A 19,173-nucleotide genomic window follows, 5' to 3' on the forward strand; every position below is an offset into this window, starting at 1 on the left:
TCTGTCATTGTTGTGGGTCCTTCGCTTTCATTACATCAATGTGGATTACCTCTAGAGATAGCAATAAAGCTTTTTCAGCTATTTGTAATTCGCGATTTAATCACGAAACGCGCCACTTCTAATGTAAGGATTGCTAAAAGGAAAATTTGGGAAAAAGAACCCATTGTATGGGAAATACTTCAAGAAGTTATGCGGGGACATCCTGTACTGTTAAATAGAGCACCTACCCTGCATAGATTAGGCATACAGGCCTTTCAACCCACTTTAGTAGAGGGGCGTACTATTTCTTTACACCCATTAGTGTGTAAGGGTTTCAATGCGGACTTTGATGGAGATCAAATGGCTGTTCATCTACCTTTATCCTTGGAAGCTCAGGCAGAAGCCCGTTTACTTATGTTTTCTCATATGAATCTCTTATCTCCCGCTATTGGGGATCCTATTTGCGTACCAACCCAAGACATGCTTATCGGGCTTTATGTATTAACGATTGGAAAGCGTCGAGGTATTTGTGCAAATAGATATAATAGTTGCAGAAACTACCCAAATCTAAAAGTAAATTACAATAATAATAATAATTTTAAATATAGGAAAGATAAAGAACCCCATTTTTCTAGTTCTTATGATGCACTGGGAGCTTATAGACAAAAACTAATCAGTTTAGATAGTCCCTTGTGGCTACGATGGAACCTGGATCAACGCGTCATTGGGTCAAGAGAAGTTCCGATTGAAGTTCAATATGAATCTTTGGGGACTTATCATGAGATTTATGCCCACTATCTAATAATGGGAAATAGAAAAAAAGAAATTCGTTCGATATACATTCGAACCACTCTTGGTCATATTTCTTTTTATAGAGAAATAGAGGAAGCCATACAAGGATTTAGTCAGGCCTATTCATACACTACCTAAACAAGAAAGTTAGATTCGGCGATGCCCCTCCCCTTTCGGGGGGCATTCCGATTTCCCTAGTATCATCATTATTTGCCACGCGAATCCAGATTGAGATTGAGGCAATTAAGTTAATTAAATTTTCGAATCACTGACTCAGGCCCATTGTCGAATCCTACTCAGCAATTGTCGAATCCTACTCAGCCGAAAAGGGGGTACTTATGTATGGCGGAACGGGCCAATCTGGTCTTTCATAATAAAGAGATAGACGGAACTGGTATGAAACGACTTATTAGCAGATTAATAGATCATTTTGGAATGGGATATACATCCCATATACTGGATCAACTAAAGACTCTGGGCTTCCATCAAGCCACTACTACATCGATTTCGTTAGGAATCGAGGATCTTTTAACAATACCCTCTAAGGGATGGTTAGTCCAAGACGCGGAACAACAGAGTTTTCTTTTGGAGAAACACTATTATTATGGGGCTGTACACGCGGTAGAAAAATTACGCCAATCTGTTGAGATATGGTATGCGACAAGTGAATATTTGAAACAAGAAATGAATTCAAATTTTCGGATAACGGATCCTTCTAATCCAGTCTATCTAATGTCTTTTTCAGGAGCCAGAGGAAATGCATCTCAAGTACACCAATTAGTAGGTATGAGAGGATTAATGTCGGACCCTCAAGGACAAATGATTGATTTACCTATTCAAAGCAATTTACGCGAGGGACTTTCTTTGACAGAATATATAATTTCCTGCTATGGAGCCCGCAAAGGGGTTGTAGATACTGCTGTGCGAACAGCAGATGCTGGATATCTTACACGTAGACTTGTTGAAGTAGTTCAACATATTATTGTGCGTAGAAGAGATTGTGGTACTATCCGAGGTATTTCTGTAAGTCCTCAAAATGGGATGACGGAAAAACTTTTTGTCCAAACACTAATTGGTCGTGTATTAGCAGACGATATATATATCGGTTCACGATGCATTGCCGCGCGAAATCAAGATATTGGAATTGGATTAGTCAATCGATTCATAACTGCCTTTCGAGCACAACCATTTCGAGCACAACCAATATATATTAGAACCCCCTTTACTTGCCGAAGCACTTCTTGGATCTGTCAATTATGCTATGGCCGGAGTCCTACTCATAGTGATCTGGTCGAATTGGGAGAAGCCGTAGGTATTATTGCAGGTCAATCAATTGGGGAGCCAGGGACTCAACTAACATTAAGAACTTTTCATACTGGCGGAGTATTCACAGGGGGTACTGCCGACCTTGTACGATCCCCTTCGAATGGAAAAATAAAATTCAATGAGAATTTGGTTCACCCCACACGTACCCGTCATGGGCAGCCTGCTTTTCTATGTTATATAGACTTGCATGTAACTATTCAGAGTCAAGATATTCTATATAGTGTGAATATTCCCTCAAAAAGCTTGATTCTAGTGCAAAATGATCAATATGTAAAATCCGAACAAGTAATTGCGGAGATTCGTGCCGGAACGTCCACTTTACATTTTAAAGAAAGGGTACAAAAGCATATTTATTCTGAATCAGACGGCGAAATGCACTGGAGTACTGATGTTTACCATGCGCCCGAATATCAATATGGTAATCTTCGCCGATTACCAAAAACAAGCCATTTATGGATATTGTCAGTAAGTATGTGCAGATCCAGTATAGCGTCTTTTTCACTCCACAAGGATCAAGATCAAATGAATACTTATGGTAAAAAAGATAGGGAAATTCTTGATTATTCAACGTCGGATCGAATCATGTCCAATGGCCATTGGAATTTTATCTATCCTTCTATTTTTCAAGATAATTCAGATTTGTTGGCGAAAAAGCGAAGAAATAGGTTCGTCATTCCATTACAATATCATCAAGAACAAGAGAAAGAACTAATATCCTGTTTTGGGATTTCGATTGAAATCCCCCTTATGGGTGTTTTACGTAGAAATACTATTTTTGCTTATTTTGACGATCCCCGATACAGAAAAGATAAAAAGGGTTCAGGAATTGTTAAATTTAGATATAGGACCCTAGAAGAAGAATATAGGACTCGAGCGGAAGACTCAGAAGAGGAATATGAGACCCTAGAAGACGAATACAGGACCCGAGAGGACGAATATGAATATGAAACCCTAGAAGAATCTAAATATGGAATCCTAGAAGACGAATACGAATATGAAACCCTAGAAGACGAATATGGGAGCCCAGAAAACGAATATGGGAACCCAGAGAACGAATATAGGACTTTAGAGAAAGACTCAGAAGAGGAATATGGGAGCCCAGAGAGCAAATATAGGACCCAAGAGGACGAATATGGAACTCTAGAGGAAGACTCAGAAGACGAATATGGCAGCCCCGGGGAAAGCGCAGAGGAAAAATATGGTACTTTAGAGGAAGACTCAGAAGAAGATTCAGAGGACGAATACGAGAGCCCAGAGGAAGATTCCATCTTAAAAAAAGAGGGTTTGATTGAGCATCGAGGAACAAAAGAATTTAGTCTAAAATACCAAAAAGAAGTAGATCGGTTTTTTTTCATTCTTCAAGAACTTCATATCTTGCCGAGATCTTCATCCCTAAAGATACTTGACAATAGTATTATTGGAGTGAATACACAACTCACAAAAAATACAAGAAGTCGACTAGGCGGACTGGTCCGAGTGAAGAGAAAAAAAAGCCATACGGAACTCAAAATATTTTCCGGAGATATTCATTTTCCTGAAGAGGCGGATAAGATATTAGGTGGCTGTTTGATACCGCCAGAAAGACAAAAAAAAGATTCTAAGGAATCAAAAAAAAGGAAAAATTGGGTCTATGTTCAACGGAAAAAAATTCTCAAGAGCAAGGAAAAGTATTTTGTTTCCGTTCGCCCTACAGTGGCATATGAAATGGACGAAGGAAGAAATTTAGCAACACTTTTCCCGCAGGATCTCTTGCAAGAAGAAAATAATCTCCAAATTCGACTTGTCAATTTTATTTCTCATGAAAATAGCAAGTTAACTCAAAGAATTTATCACACAAATAGTCAATTTGTTAGAACTTGCTTAGTAGTGAATTGGGAACAAGAAGAAAAAGAAAAGGCTGGTGCTTCCCTTGTTGAGGTAAGAGCAAATGATCTTATTCGCGATTTCCTAAGAATTGAGTTAGTCAAGTCCACTATTTCGTATACACGAAAAAGGTATGGTAGGACAAGTGCAGGACCGATTCCCCATAATAGGTTAGATCGCGCCAATATCAATTCTTTTTATTCCAAGGCGAAGATTGAATCACTTAGCCAACATCCAGAAGCTATTGGCACTTTGTTGAATCGAAATAAAGAATACCACTCTTTGATGATTTTGTCGGCATCCAACTGTTCTCGAATTGGTTTATTCAAGAATTCAAAACATCCCAATGCGATAAAAGAATGGAATCCTAGAATTCCTATTCGAGAAATTTTTGGGCCCTTAGGCGCTATTGTAGCTAGTATATCGCATTTTTCTTCATCTTACTATTTACTAACGCATAATAAAATCCTGTTAAAAAAATATTTGTTCGTTGACAATTTAAAACAAACCTTCCAAGTACTTCAAGAACTTAAATACTCTTTAATAGATGAAAATAAAAGGATTTCTAATTTCGATAGTAACATAATGTTGGATCCATTCCTTTTGAATTGTCACTTTGTCCATCATGATTCTTGGGAAGAGACATTGGCAATAATTCACCTTGGACAATTTATTTGTGAAAATGTATGTCTATTTAAATCGCACATAAAAAAATCCGGTCAAATTTTCATTGTAAATATGAATTCCTTTGTTATAAGAGCAGCTAAACCTTATTTGGCCACTACAGGAGCAACTGTTAATGGTCATTATGGAGAAATCCTTTACAAGGGAGATAGGTTAGTTACGTTTATATATGAAAAATCGAGATCTAGTGACATAACGCAAGGTCTTCCAAAAGTGGAACAAATCTTTGAAGCGCGTTCAATTGATTCATTATCCCCGAATCTCGAAAGGAGAATTGAGGATTGGAATGAGCGTATACCAAGAATTCTTGGGGTCCCTTGGGGATTCTTGATTGGAGCTGAGCTAACCATAGCCCAAAGTCGTATCTCTTTGGTTAATAAAATCCAAAAGGTTTATCGATCCCAAGGGGTACAGATCCATAATAGACATATAGAGATTATTATACGCCAAGTAACATCAAAAGTGCGGGTTTCCGAAGATGGAATGTCTAATGTTTTTTCGCCTGGGGAATTAATCGGACTATTGCGAGCGGAACGAGCAGGACGAGCTTTGGATGAATCGATCTATTATCGGGCAATCTTATTGGGAATAACAAGGGCTTCCCTGAATACCCAAAGTTTCATATCTGAAGCAAGTTTTCAAGAAACTGCTCGAGTTTTAGCAAAAGCTGCCCTACGATGGTCGCATTGATTGGTTGAAAGGCTTGAAAGAAAACGTAGTTCTGGGGGGGATTATACCTGTTGGTACCGGATTCCAAAAATTTGTGCATCGTTCCCCACAAGACAAGAACCTTTATTTCGAAATAAAAAAAAAAAATCTATTCGCGTCGGAAATGAGAGATTTTTTGTTTCTCCATACAGAATTAGTTTCTTCAGATTCTGACGTAACAAACAATTTTTATGAGACATAAGAACCCCCATAAAAATATTTTTTACTTTACTAGACTTTTGAACTTAGAACACTAACAGGTCAAATTTTAGATTTTTAAGATTTTTATTTTAATAAGTAAAACAAGTCAGTTAATTCATTAAGGTGGTTATGTTTATACCATGTATCAATGGCCAACTCTTATCTTAGTACAAGGTTCTCTCGGAACAATTATTATTTATTTCAAGCTATTTCGGATCTTTCTTAATCTTCAAAAAGAACTAAATTCCGTAATGGAATGGTAGGATTAAAAAAAAGGAAGTGTGGAAAAAATGACAAGAAGATATTGGAACATTAATTTGAAAGAGATGATAGAAGCAGGAGTTCATTTTGGTCATGGTATTAAGAAATGGAATCCTAAAATGGCCCCTTACATTTCGGCAAAGCGTAAAGGTACTCATATTATAAATCTCGCTAGAACGGCTCGTTTTTTATCAGAAGCTTGTGATTTAGTTTTTGATGCAGCAAGTCAGGGAAAAAGTTTCTTAATTGTTGGTACCAAAAAAAGAGCAACAGATTTAGTAGCATCAGCTGCAATAAGGGCTCGTTGTCATTATGTTAATAAAAAGTGGTTCAGTGGTATGTTAACGAATTGGTCGATTACGAAAACTAGACTTTCTCAATTTAGAGACTTAAGAGCAGAAGAAAAAATGGGAAAATTCCACCATCTCCCAAAAAGAGATGTGGCAATCTTGAAGAGAAAATTATCTACTTTGCAAAGGTATCTCGGCGGGATCAAATATATGACGAGATTGCCAGACATTGTGATCGTCCTTGATCAGCAAAAAGAGTATATAGCTCTTCGGGAATGTGCCATTTTGGGGATTCCTACTATTTCTTTAGTCGATACAAATTGTGACCCGGATCTCGCGAATATATCGATTCCAGCCAACGATGACACTATGACTTCAATTCGATTGATTCTTAACAAATTAGTATTTTCAATTTGTGAGGGCCGTTCTCTCTATATAAGAAATCGTTGATTAAGAATATATAGTGAATTCTTGGGCAACTGCGTAAATTTATGGAATCACTTACTTTACTATATCTTTTTTTTTGCATAGAATTTTTTTTGCATAGAAAAAAGAAGGGGAATATTGATATATATTAGAGGGTATTGATATATATTATGATCTGATGTGCTTTCTTGGTATCCTAAATATAAGATTAATACTTCAAGTTGCTGAGTTGAGAAAGAGATGGTTGAATCAAAAGAATTCCTTTTTTGAAGTTCAATTTTTATCAGAGGACAATATGAATATTATACCTTGTTCCATTAAAACACTCAAGGGGTTATACGATATATCGGGTGTAGAAGTAGGCCAACACTTCTATTGGCAAATAGGAGGTTTCCAAATTCATGCCCAAGTACTCATCACTTCTTGGGTCGTAATTACTATCTTGCTAGGTTCAGTTGTCATAGCTGTTCGGAATCCACAAACCATCCCGACCGACGGTCAGAATTTTTTTGAATATGTCCTTGAGTTTATTCGAGACTTGAGCAAAACTCAGATTGGAGAAGAATATGGTCCCTGGGTTCCCTTTATTGGAACTATGTTCCTTTTTATTTTTGTTTCGAATTGGTCGGGTGCTCTTTTACCTTGGAAAATTATAGAGTTACCCCATGGGGAATTAGCAGCGCCCACGAATGATATAAATACTACTGTTGCTTTAGCTTTACTCACGTCAGCGGCATATTTTTATGCTGGTCTTAGCAAAAAAGGATTGAGCTATTTCGAGAAATATATTAAACCAACTCCAATCCTTTTACCAATTAACATCCTAGAAGATTTCACAAAACCATTATCGCTTAGCTTTCGACTTTTCGGGAATATATTGGCGGATGAATTAGTCGTTGTTGTTCTTGTTTCTTTAGTCCCCTTAGTAATCCCTATACCGGTCATGTTTCTTGGATTATTTACAAGCGGTATTCAAGCTCTTATTTTTGCAACATTAGCCGCAGCCTATATAGGTGAATCCATGGAGGGTCATCATTGAATTGACTCTTTTTGGAAATAGTATTTTTTTTTTTTGCAGCTTAGCTCAATTCATGCATGGTTCCAGATAATCTGCTTGGTTGCAAAAAAATAGTTAGAAATGCGTATGAATATATAGCCTAGAGTTGTAGGAGAGAGAATAGAATAGACTATATTATGGAATTTTCAAAGTATATATGCATTAAGGAGGGTGGAGTCAGGCTAGATCTATACTATAATATCCTTAATGTCTATAAGTGGAGTCCTCTTTTATGCAGGTTTCCACTTTAAGCAATGATTTTAGAATCCGATTCAATAGAAAATGAGAAAATATGCAAACAAAATAGAAGAAACAAATGTATATATATAGGATATTATATTATATATTCCTAGGTTAGATTCATTATCTAATCCGATATATGGATATGGAATTCCCTTCTATGTAGTTCGGACAATTCACATTATCATTTCAATTTGATTTCAATTTGTACTTTTTAGTTACTTTACTTCTCCCCAATAGAGCTTAGAAGTAAGAATTTATTGGTTGATTGTATCCTTAACCATTTCTTTTTTTTGACACGAGGAACTACTCACCATGAATCCACTAATTGCTGCTGCTTCTGTTATTGCTGCTGGATTGGCCGTAGGGCTTGCTTCTATTGGACCTGGAGTTGGTCAAGGTACTGCTGCAGGACAAGCTGTAGAAGGTATTGCGAGACAGCCAGAAGCAGAAGGTAAAATACGAGGTACTTTATTGCTTAGTCTAGCTTTTATGGAAGCTTTAACAATTTATGGACTAGTTGTGGCACTAGCGCTTTTATTTGCGAACCCTTTTGTTTAATCTTAAAAAAAAAATTCTTTCGATTTCGATTAGATACTTTTTTCTTTTTTTAGTAAATTGGTATTTGCTTCCACAATTCCAATTATATCAATACTTTATTTAATTTACTCCTATTTATTACTCCTGGAATTATCTATTTATCGGGACAGATAATACCCCATTCTAGGAAGGGCTGAGTTGAGTATTATTAATTTAGAAGATATGCTCACCTTCTTATTTCCCGTCCTTAGTTTAGGAAAGTGGAAAGTTTTTTCCTTTTATTTTAGGAATTTTGGGAACAGAACATTTCAACAAAGGAAGTCTTTCACCGGTCAAACAAGACGTAAGACTTAATCTAAAAGAAATTACTAGATTGAATCTATTTGCATTAAAAAAACCGATCAAAAAAGGGCGAGCGAAGTAAGTGATCGAAAAACTTTGTTCTTTGTTCGTCCTATCTATAAGAGGAGAGCATATGAAAAATGTAACCCATTCTTTCGTTTTTTTAGCTCACTGGCCATCCGCTGGCAGTTTCGGGCTTAATACCGATATTTTAGCAACAAATCTAATAAATCTAACTGTAGTGGTTGGTGTTTTGATTTTTTTTGGAAAGGGAGTGTGTGCGAGTTGTCTATTTCAAGAATAGATTGGATCTATCCGGCTGCACTTTATAATATTTTTTAGTATTTTTCGGATAAATAAGAAAAGGGTGCACGATCTCGACGAATTACTTCTGAATAAATTCAGAAATCATATGGAAGAACCATAGCATTTCGCGACTCATTGGTAAATCAACTTTGATTCTCTATAAACCAAGAATGTGAGACCATTAACACGGTTAAAGCTAAACTGCTTGAAGTCCAGGCAAAAAGAGGTACTCTTTCTACAACTATATTAGTATTAGTACCAATTTAAACGGGAAATAGCTAATGTAAAATTTATCTGATATAGAACACTCATATCGATAAAATGGTTTGAACTATTTACTAGAAAAAAAAGGGGGCACCCTGCCCTTTTTTAACCAATGCCGAATCGACGACCTATGTATAAAAAAGAGAAATTTTTTGGATTTGAAGAAAAAAAAAATAAAAAAGAATTCTATTAATTTTCATTTTCCATTTATTTAGTTAGTTTTTCTTAATGAAATTGAAATTATTAACTAGAGGGCAAATAAAAATAAAGAAACAACTTTGCTGACCATGATATATTTTTATCTAGGCGGAAGAGTCCTCTTAATATTTATCTAGTCTTATATAGGTTTCGGTATATTGAAATATAAACATAAAAAAGAAGATAGAGGATAGGCTCATTACTTAAAAAAAAGATATGGAAATAGCTATAGAAAAAAAAAAAGGAGCGTGAGAGCCAAATGAATCGAAAGATTCATGTTTGGTTCGGGAAGAGATCATAAAAGTTGTAAACTTACAAAATAATCTACTTTCATTAAAAGATTTATTAGATAATCGAAAACAGAGGATCTTGAGTACTATTCGAAATTCAGAAGAATTGCGTAGAGGGACCATTGAGCAACTCGAAAAAGCTCGGATTCGATTACAGAAAGTCGAACTAGAAGCGGATGAGTATCGAATGAATGGATACTCTGAGATAGAACGAGAAAAAGCAAATTTGATTAATGCTACTTCTATTAGTTTGGAACAATTGGAAAAGTCTAAAAACGAAACCCTTTATTTTGAAAAACAAAGGGCAATGAATCAGGTCCGACAGCGGGTTTTCCAACAGGCCGTACAAGGAGCTCTAGGAACTCTGAATAGTTGTTTGAATACCGAGTTACATTTCCGTACGATTCGTGCTAATATTGGCATTCTCGGGTCCCTGGAATGGAAGAAATAATTAAATTAATTAGGCCTTGAACTTCTACTTTCGTTTAGAATTTAGGCATTATTTTTCCCCTTGCTTCCGAAAAAAGAGTCAAGAAACACTAATGGCAACCCTTCGAGTCGACGAAATTCATAAAATTCTCCGCGAACGTATTGAACAATATAATAGGAAAGTAGGGATTGAGAATATAGGTCGCGTAGTTCAAGTGGGGGATGGGATTGCTCGTATTATAGGTCTTGGTGAAATAATGTCAGGTGAATTAGTCGAATTTGCAGAAGGTACTAGGGGTATTGCTCTGAATTTGGAATCCAAAAATGTTGGGATTGTATTAATGGGCGATGGGTTGATGATACAAGAGGGAAGTTTTGTAAAAGCAACAGGAAGAATTGCTCAGATACCCGTGAGTGAGGCTTACTTGGGTCGTGTTGTAAATGCTCTGGCTAAACCTATTGATGGGAAAGGCGAAATTATAGCTTCCGAATCTCGCTTAATTGAATCTCCTGCTCCAAGTATAATTTCCAGGCGTTCCGTATACGAACCTCTTCAAACAGGGCTTATTGCTATCGATTCGATGATCCCTATAGGGCGCGGTCAGCGAGAGTTAATTATTGGGGACAGACAGACTGGCAAAACAGCAGTAGCCACAGATACAATTCTCAATCAAAAAGGGCAAGGTGTAATATGTGTTTATGTAGCTATCGGTCAAAGAGCATCCTCCGTAGCTCAAGTAGTAACTACTTTCCATGAGGAGGGGGCCATGGAATACACTATTGTAGTAGCTGAAATGGCGGATTCACCTGCTACATTACAATACCTCGCTCCTTATACGGGAGCAGCCCTGGCTGAGTATTTTATGTACCGCGAACGGCATACTTTAATAATTTATGATGATCTCTCCAAACAGGCACAAGCTTATCGCCAAATGTCCCTTCTATTAAGAAGACCTCCCGGACGTGAGGCTTATCCAGGGGATGTTTTTTATTTGCATTCACGCCTTTTAGAAAGAGCCGCTAAATTAAATTCTCTTTTAGGCGAAGGAAGTATGACCGCTTTACCAATAGTTGAGACTCAATCTGGAGACGTTTCCGCCTATATTCCTACTAATGTAATCTCCATTACAGATGGACAAATATTCTTATCTGCGGATCTATTCAATGCCGGAATTCGACCCGCTATTAATGTGGGTATTTCTGTTTCCAGAGTAGGATCCGCGGCTCAAATTAAAGCCATGAAACAAGTAGCTGGCAAATCAAAATTGGAACTAGCGCAATTCGCAGAGTTACAAGCCTTTGCACAATTCGCCTCTGCTCTCGATAAAACAAGTCAGAATCAATTGGCAAGGGGTCGACGATTAAGGGAATTGCTTAAACAATCCCAGGCAAATCCTCTCCCAGTGGAAGAGCAGATAGCTACTATTTATACCGGAACAAGAGGATATCTTGATTCGTTAGAAATTGAACAGGTAAATAAATTTCTGGATGAGTTACGTAAACATCTAAAAGATACTAAACCTCAATTCCAAGAAATTATATCTTCTAGCAAGACATTCACCGAGCAAGCGGAAATCCTTTTGAAGGAAGCTATTCAGGAACAGCTGGAACGGTTTTCTCTTCAGTAACAAATAAATTTTGCATGTCTACTCTTGTTAGTAGAATAGGAATCGTTGAGAAAGCTTTTTCATTTGAATCATGCAAAAAAGTTTTCTTTGTTTTTAGTTTAGTATAGTTATTTAAAGAATAGATAGAAATAAGATTGCGTCCAATAGGATTTGAACCTATACCAAAGGTTTAGAAGACCTCTGTCCTATCCATTAGACAATGGACGCTTTTCTTTCATATTTTATTCTTTCTTTTATTTTTTTGCTTCTTCCGAGAAAAAACTGTTAGACCAAAACTCTTTTAGGAAATCAAAAAATCCAGATACAAATGCATGATGTATATATTATATCATGCATATATCATAAAGAAGGAGTATGGAGGCGGTAGTGGGAATCGAACCCGCAACCCCAAGGTTATGAGCCTTATGAGCTACCAAACTGCTCTATACTCTTAAACTAAAGAGGGGTAACTAGTGGATAAAAGAGGGTTGGATACGCCCCTCTACCAATATCTATACAAATAGAATAGTCCATTTATACAGAATGGTAAAGAGGGCTCCTCTATGATTATCAATTCCAGAAATCCATACAAATACGAAAGGGTATTTTATCCTTACCAACTGGATCTTGTTGCACCCGGTAACAAACATTCATAAACCATTTCTCGAAGTACGTGTCCGGATAGCCCAAAATGTCGATAGTTAGCTCTAGGTCTTCCGGTCAAAAAACAACGTCGATGAAGGCGTGTAGGTGCACTATTACGCGGTAGGGATTGCAATTTTTCTCGCATTTTCGTTTTTTCACTCAAACTCAAGGGAGAAACTTTGCTTCTTATCTTTTTTTTTAAAGATTGACGAATCAAATGATATTTCTGTTCTAATTTCTGCCGCTTCTTCTCCCTCTGAATCAAACTTTTTTTTGCCATAATGTGTCGTTGCTATTATTACCAAGTATACGGTTCTAATCCTAGATGGAAAAATAAATAGAAAAAGAAATCTAAAAAGGCAGATCCTCCCTCTCTATCAAGAGTAATGAACTAGGTGCTGATACAGTACAAAAAAACAAACTAAATTAACCAAACTTGCCTGATGTTGAGGCAATCAAGAAAGCTGCATAAGTGAATATATAACCCACGGAAAAGTGAGCTAATCCAACCAATCTTGCTTGCACAATGGAAAGAGCCACGGGCTTATCTCTCCAGCGAATTAAATTAGCTAAAGGTGTGCGTTCATGAGCCCATGCTAAAGTCTCAATTAATTCCTGCCAATACCCCCGCCAGGAAATTAAGAACATAAATCCAGTAGCCCAAACAAGATGTCCAAATAAGAACATCCACGCCCATACCGATAAACTATTCATCCCAAAAGGATTATATCCATTGATAAGTTGTGAAGAGTTTAACCATAGGTAATCTCTTAACCATCCCATCAAATAAGTGGAGGATTCATTAAATTGTGAAACGTTGCCCTGCCATAATGTGATATGTTTCCAATGCCAATAAAAAGTAACCCACCCAATGGTATTTAACATCCAGAAAACTGCCAAATAAAATGCGTCCCAAGCAGAAATATCACAAGTACCGCCGCGCCCTGGGCCGTCACAAGGAAAACTATATCCAAAATCCTTTTTATCTGGCATTAATTTGGAACCGCGTGCATCTAAAGCGCCCTTTACTAAAATCAATGTAGTTGTATGCAAACCTAGAGCAATAGCATGATGAACCAAGAAATCCCCAGGTCCTATTGTTAAGAAAAGCGAATTACTATTCTCATTAACAGCATTCAACCATCCGGGCAACCATAGGCTTCGACCCGCATTGAAAGCGGGGCCATTCGTTGAAGATAAGAGTATATCGAACCCATATGTCGTCTTGCCATGAGCAGATTGTATCCATTGGGCAAATATAGGTTCGATCAAGATTTGCTTTTCTGGAGTACCAAAAGCAAGCATGACGTCGTTATGAACATAAAGGCCCAAGGTATGGAATCCTAGAAAGAGGCTAGCCCAACTTAAATGAGATATGATAGCTTCTTTATGGTCTAACATTCTTGCCAATACATTATCCTCATTCTGTTCCGGATTGTAATCCCTAATGAAAAAAATAGCTCCATGAGCAAAAGCCCCTGTCATGATGAACCCTGCAATATATTGGTGATGAGTATATAAAGCAGCTTGAGTAGTAAAGTCTTGTGCTATGAATGCATAAGGAGGTAAAGAGTACATATGTTGAGCTACTAAGGAAGTAATAACCCCTAAAGAAGCTAGAGCAAGACCTAACTGAAAATGAATCGAATTGTTGATTGTGTCATAAAGGCCCTTATGCCCACGCCCTAATCGACCCCCCGGAGGAGTATGCGCTTCTAAAAGATCTTTAATACTGTGCCCAATTCCGAAGTTAGTTCGATACATGTGACCGGCAATGAGAAAAATAAATGCAATAGCTAAATGATGGTGAGCCATATCGGTCAGCCACAAACTTTGTGTTTGTGGATGGAATCCCCCAAGAAGAGTTAGAATGGCAGTTCCCGCTCCTTGAGCGGTACCAAATAAATGATTACTCGAATCAGGGTTTTGGGCATAAAGATTCCATTGACCCGTCAAAAGGGGTCCCAACCCCTGGGGATAGGGTAATACATCTAAGAAATTATTCCATCGAACGTACTCCCCCCTGGATGCGGGAATAGCAACATGAACTAAATGTCCTGTCCAAGCCAAAGAACTTACCCCGAAAAGTCCTGACAAATGATGATTGAGACGAGATTCCGCGTTTTTGAACCACGAAAGGCTTGGTTTCCATTTGGGTTGTAGATGTAACCAACCCGCTATTAAGGACAGCGTAGAAAGAAATAATAGAAAAAGAGCTCCAGTATAAAGATCCTCATTGGTGCGTAATCCTATTGTATACCACCACTGATAAACTCCAGAATAAGCAATATTCACTGGACCAGCAGCACCTCCTCGAGTAAAGGCTTCCACAGCGGGTTGACCAAAATGAGGATCCCAAATCGCATGAGCAATAGGTCTTACGTGTAAAGGATCCTGTATCCATGATTCAAAATTTCCTTGCCAAGCTACATGAAACAGATTTCCGGACGTCCATAGAAAGATTATTGCTAATTGCCCAAAGTGAGAAGCAAAAATGTTCTGATAAAGACGTTCTTCAGTAATATCATCATGACTTTCGAAATCATGTGCGGTAGCAATACCAAACCAAATACGACGAGTAGTGGGGTCCTGAGCTAAGCCTTGGCTAAACCTGGGAAATCTTAATTCCATAATGCCTTTCAAATCCTCCTAGCCACTATCCTACTGCAATAATTCTCGCTAAGAAGAATGCCCATGTCGTGGCAATTCCACCCAGAAGGTAATGGGTTACTCCTACAGCGCGTCCTTGTATAATGCTCAAGGCTCTAGGCTGAGTAGCAGGAGCAACTTTTAATTTGTTATGAGCCCAAACGATAGATTCAATGAGTTCTTGCCAATAACCACGGCCGCTGAATAAAAACATTAAACTGAAGGCCCAGACAAAATGAGCACCTAAGAAAAAAAGACCATATGCAGATAATGAAGAACCATAAGACTGAATGACTTGCGATGCCTGTGCCCACAAGAAATCTCGAAGCCACCCATTAATCGTAATGGAACTCTGTGCAAAGTTTCCCCCTGTAATATGAGTTACCACCCCTTGATCACTTATAGTACCCCAAACATCCGACTGCATTTTCCAACTGAAATGGAAAATGACTACCGAAATTGCATTGTACATCCAGAATAAACCTAAGAAAACATGATCCCAGGCGGATACTTGACATGTTCCCCCTCGGCCAGGCCCATCGCAAGGAAAGCGAAAACCTAGATTTGCTTTATCGGGTATCAAACGGGAACTCCGAGCAAATAAAACACCTTTCAAAAGTATTAATACAGTCACATGTATGGTAAATGCATGAATGTGATGGACTAAAAAATCTGCGGTTCCTAATGGAATAGGTAACAAAGCCACTTTGCCACCTACTGCTACTAACTCGCCGCCTCCCCACGTTAAGCTAGTACTTGTTGTTGCACCAGGAGCTGTTACGCCAGGCGCAGTAGCATGGATATTTTGTACCCATTGAGCAAAGATAGGTTGTAATTGTATGGCAGTATCCGAAAACATATCTTGTGGACGGCCTAAAGCACTCATGGTATCATTATGAATGTACAAGCCAAAACTGTGAAAACCTAGAAATATACATACCCAGTTAAGGTGGGATATGATTGCATCGCGGTGTCTAAGGACGCGATCTAATAGATCGTTGTATCGAGTAGTTGGATCATAGTCTCTTACCATAAAAATTGCTGCATGTGCAGCAGCACCGACTATTAGAAATCCGCCAATCCACATGTGGTGTGTGAACAAGGAAAGTTGTGTACCATAGTCAGTAGCTAGGTATGGATAGGGAGGCATAGAATACATATGATGAGCTACAACAATGGTTGTAGAGCCTAGCATAGCTAGGTTAAGAGATAATTGAGCATGCCATGACGTTGTTAAGATTTCATAAAGACCCTTATGGCCTTGTCCTGTAAATGGGCCCTTGTGAGCCTCCAAAATATCTTTAAGTCCATGGCCAATACCCCAATTGGTCCTATACATATGACCTGCGATTAGGAAAAGAATAGCAATAGCTAAATGATGGTGCGCAATATCGGTCAGCCAGAGACCACCGGTTACTGGATCTAGTCCTCCGCGAAAAGTCAGAAATTCTGCGTATTTGGACCAATTTAAAGTGAAAAAAGGGGTTGCTCCTTCGGCAAAACTAGGATAAAGTTGAGCCAAAAGGTCCCGATTCAAGATAAATTCATGAGGAAGTGGTATCTCTTTAGGATCCACCCCAGCGTCAAGAAATTGGTTAATTGGTAAAGATACATGAATTTGGTGCCCCGCCCAAGAAAGAGACCCAAGTCCTAATAATCCCGCTAAGTGGTGATTCAACATGGATTCTACATCTTGGAACCAGGCCAATTTGGGAGCGGCTTTGTGATAATGGAACCAACCAGCAAAAAGCATTAACGCTGCAAAAATCAATGCACCAATTGCAGTACAATAGAGTTGTAATTCACTAGTTATTCCAGATGCTCGCCAAAGCTGAAAAAAACCAGAGGTTATTTGGATTCCTCGGAAACCCCCGCCTACATCACCATTCAATATTTCTTGCCCTACTATAGGCCAAACTACCTGAGCACTGGGTCCAATGTGAGTAGGATCACTTAGCCATGCTTCATAATTGGAAAAACGGGCGCCATGAAAGTACATGCCACTCAACCAAAGAAAGATAATGGAAAGTTGCCCGAAATGAGCACTAAAGACTTTTCGAGAAATCTCCTCCAAATCACCAGTATGACTATCGAAATCGTGAGCATCAGCATGTAGGTTCCAGATCCAAGTGGTAGTATCAGGGCCCTTAGCTAGTGTTCTTGAGAAATGGCCGGGTCTGGCCCATTCCTCAAAAGATGTTTTTACAGGATCCCTATCCACAACAATTTTTACTTCTGGTTCCGGCGAACGAATAATCATTAAGTCCTCCTCTTTCCGGACAAGACATACAAAGAGACCCGCCAACTGTCTTTTTAGTGAATCTTTGAAAGATATATATTTTGAAAGATAGATTTTGAAAGATAGATTTTGAAAGATAGATATTGTGATTAGTTCTTTTCTTTACTATCTACCATCCTTCTATTTTTTTTTTAGTTATTCACTGGAGCAATTATATATTGAAGTCAATCCGAGGCAAGTGTTCGGGTCTATTATGACATAAAGATTAGGTGCCTAACGGACATTGTTTATCTTGAAAAACAAATATTTCTCGACGTAAGAAAAAAATCTTTTTTATTTTTAATTTAAGAAACTAGTGTATTTTTTTTGAGGGCATAAGCTCCTATCTATATCTACTTTCCTTGAGCATAATATAGGGTTTTTTATTTGATTCTAAATTCCAAGATAACTCATTAGAATTATTAATAAGATGGTCCTAATATATTAGCAATATTTAGATTGCCCCCTCTTTTTATTCACTTTATTACTTCTATTCTAGACCCTATCCCTATGGTTTATTCTTATGAAATATCATATAAAATAGAAGGTATAAGAAATGGATATAATGAAATTCTTGATTCGATCTTACGACCTAATTTATTTGATTAATGGATCAACAACCAAACCACCCATTTTATGAAAAAGAAGGAGCATGGTCTTATTCAAATTCAAAGCGCTTCGTAATCTTCAACCAGTTCTGTGCTTCAATATAATTTCCCGGAGTAAGCGCTATAGCTTGTTTCCAATATTCAGCAGCTTGATCAAACCAAGCTTCCGCAATTTCCGAATCACCCTGTAGAATGGCCTGTTCTCCTCGGTCGGAATAGGAAGTTCCTTCCCTTAGAACCGTACTTGAGAGTTTCCTACCTCATACGGCTCAGAAATTGCTATCTGAATTTCCCCTATCTTAACTGAATTCGATTTATCAAAAATCGATCCAATTTGTTCTTGGGTTAAGCAGAAGAAATTAATTACCTAAGTTTCAAACCCTAATTTTTATCAATAATCAGTTTGATCTTTTTTCCCACCTTCAGAAGAATGAAGCATAGATAGATATAGAGCCTTCGTTCAAATTTTCTGAGAGGTAACTATCCCGGTTTCATATATGAAATCTCTATAGAATCCTTGAAAAAGACTTTTTTCCATAAGAAAGAAAAAAGAACTTACTATCTTTGGGATCTGATACTACACCGCTGCTTAATCCCTTAGTGGATCGGCTCTATTACATAAGCGGATTCCTAAATTTTGCCCCATATCATGGGATAAGTAAGCAGTTTTTTTTAGTTGTATCGACCCAGTCGCTCACTAATTGATCTTTACGGTGCTTTCTCTATCAATTTGAGAAACTTTATCCATAGAGTGTAGTAGTATAGGCCATACTTTCTTCGTTTTTTGATTCTCGTGAAGTGTCCTTCCTTCCTACAGCTGATAGGGAAAAATCGTTGTTTTTACGATCCCTATGTAGAAAGCCCTTTTTTTCTAGTATTTACTAGAAAATTTGATCCTCTCTTTTTTTTTTTTCTTTCTATAGTGGAGATAGTCGCACGTAATGACAGATCACGGCCATATTATTAAAAGCTTGCGGTAAGAAGGGGTTTCGTTCTAGTGCCCGGAAATAATATTCCAAAGCCTTTGTATGCTCTCCATTGCTTGTGTGTATAAGGCCTATGTTATAGAGTATATAACTTCGATCATAGGGATCGATTTCTAGTCGCGTAGCTTCATAATAATTTTGCAAAGCTTCCGCATAATTTCCTTCGGATTGAGCCAACATCCGTTACGGTCGTTCATTCTATTC

At 37.8% G+C, this 19,173-nt stretch overlaps 1 non-coding gene across 1 annotated transcript; it reads right to left on the reverse strand.

Moving 5' to 3' along the window:
• Positions 1-11,959: 11,959 nt before the first annotated feature.
• On the reverse strand, positions 11,960-12,031 carry TRNAR-UCU (transfer RNA arginine (anticodon UCU)). Its single transcript has one exon. It is a non-coding gene; the product is annotated as a tRNA-Arg (tRNA).
• Positions 12,032-19,173: the final 7,142 nt, after the last annotated feature.

This window comes from Triticum urartu, unplaced genomic scaffold (assembly GCF_056163025.1).
Source record: "Triticum urartu cultivar PI428250 unplaced genomic scaffold, HENAU_Tu73 scaffold2, whole genome shotgun sequence".
Taxonomy (NCBI): Eukaryota; Viridiplantae; Streptophyta; class Magnoliopsida; order Poales; family Poaceae; genus Triticum; species Triticum urartu.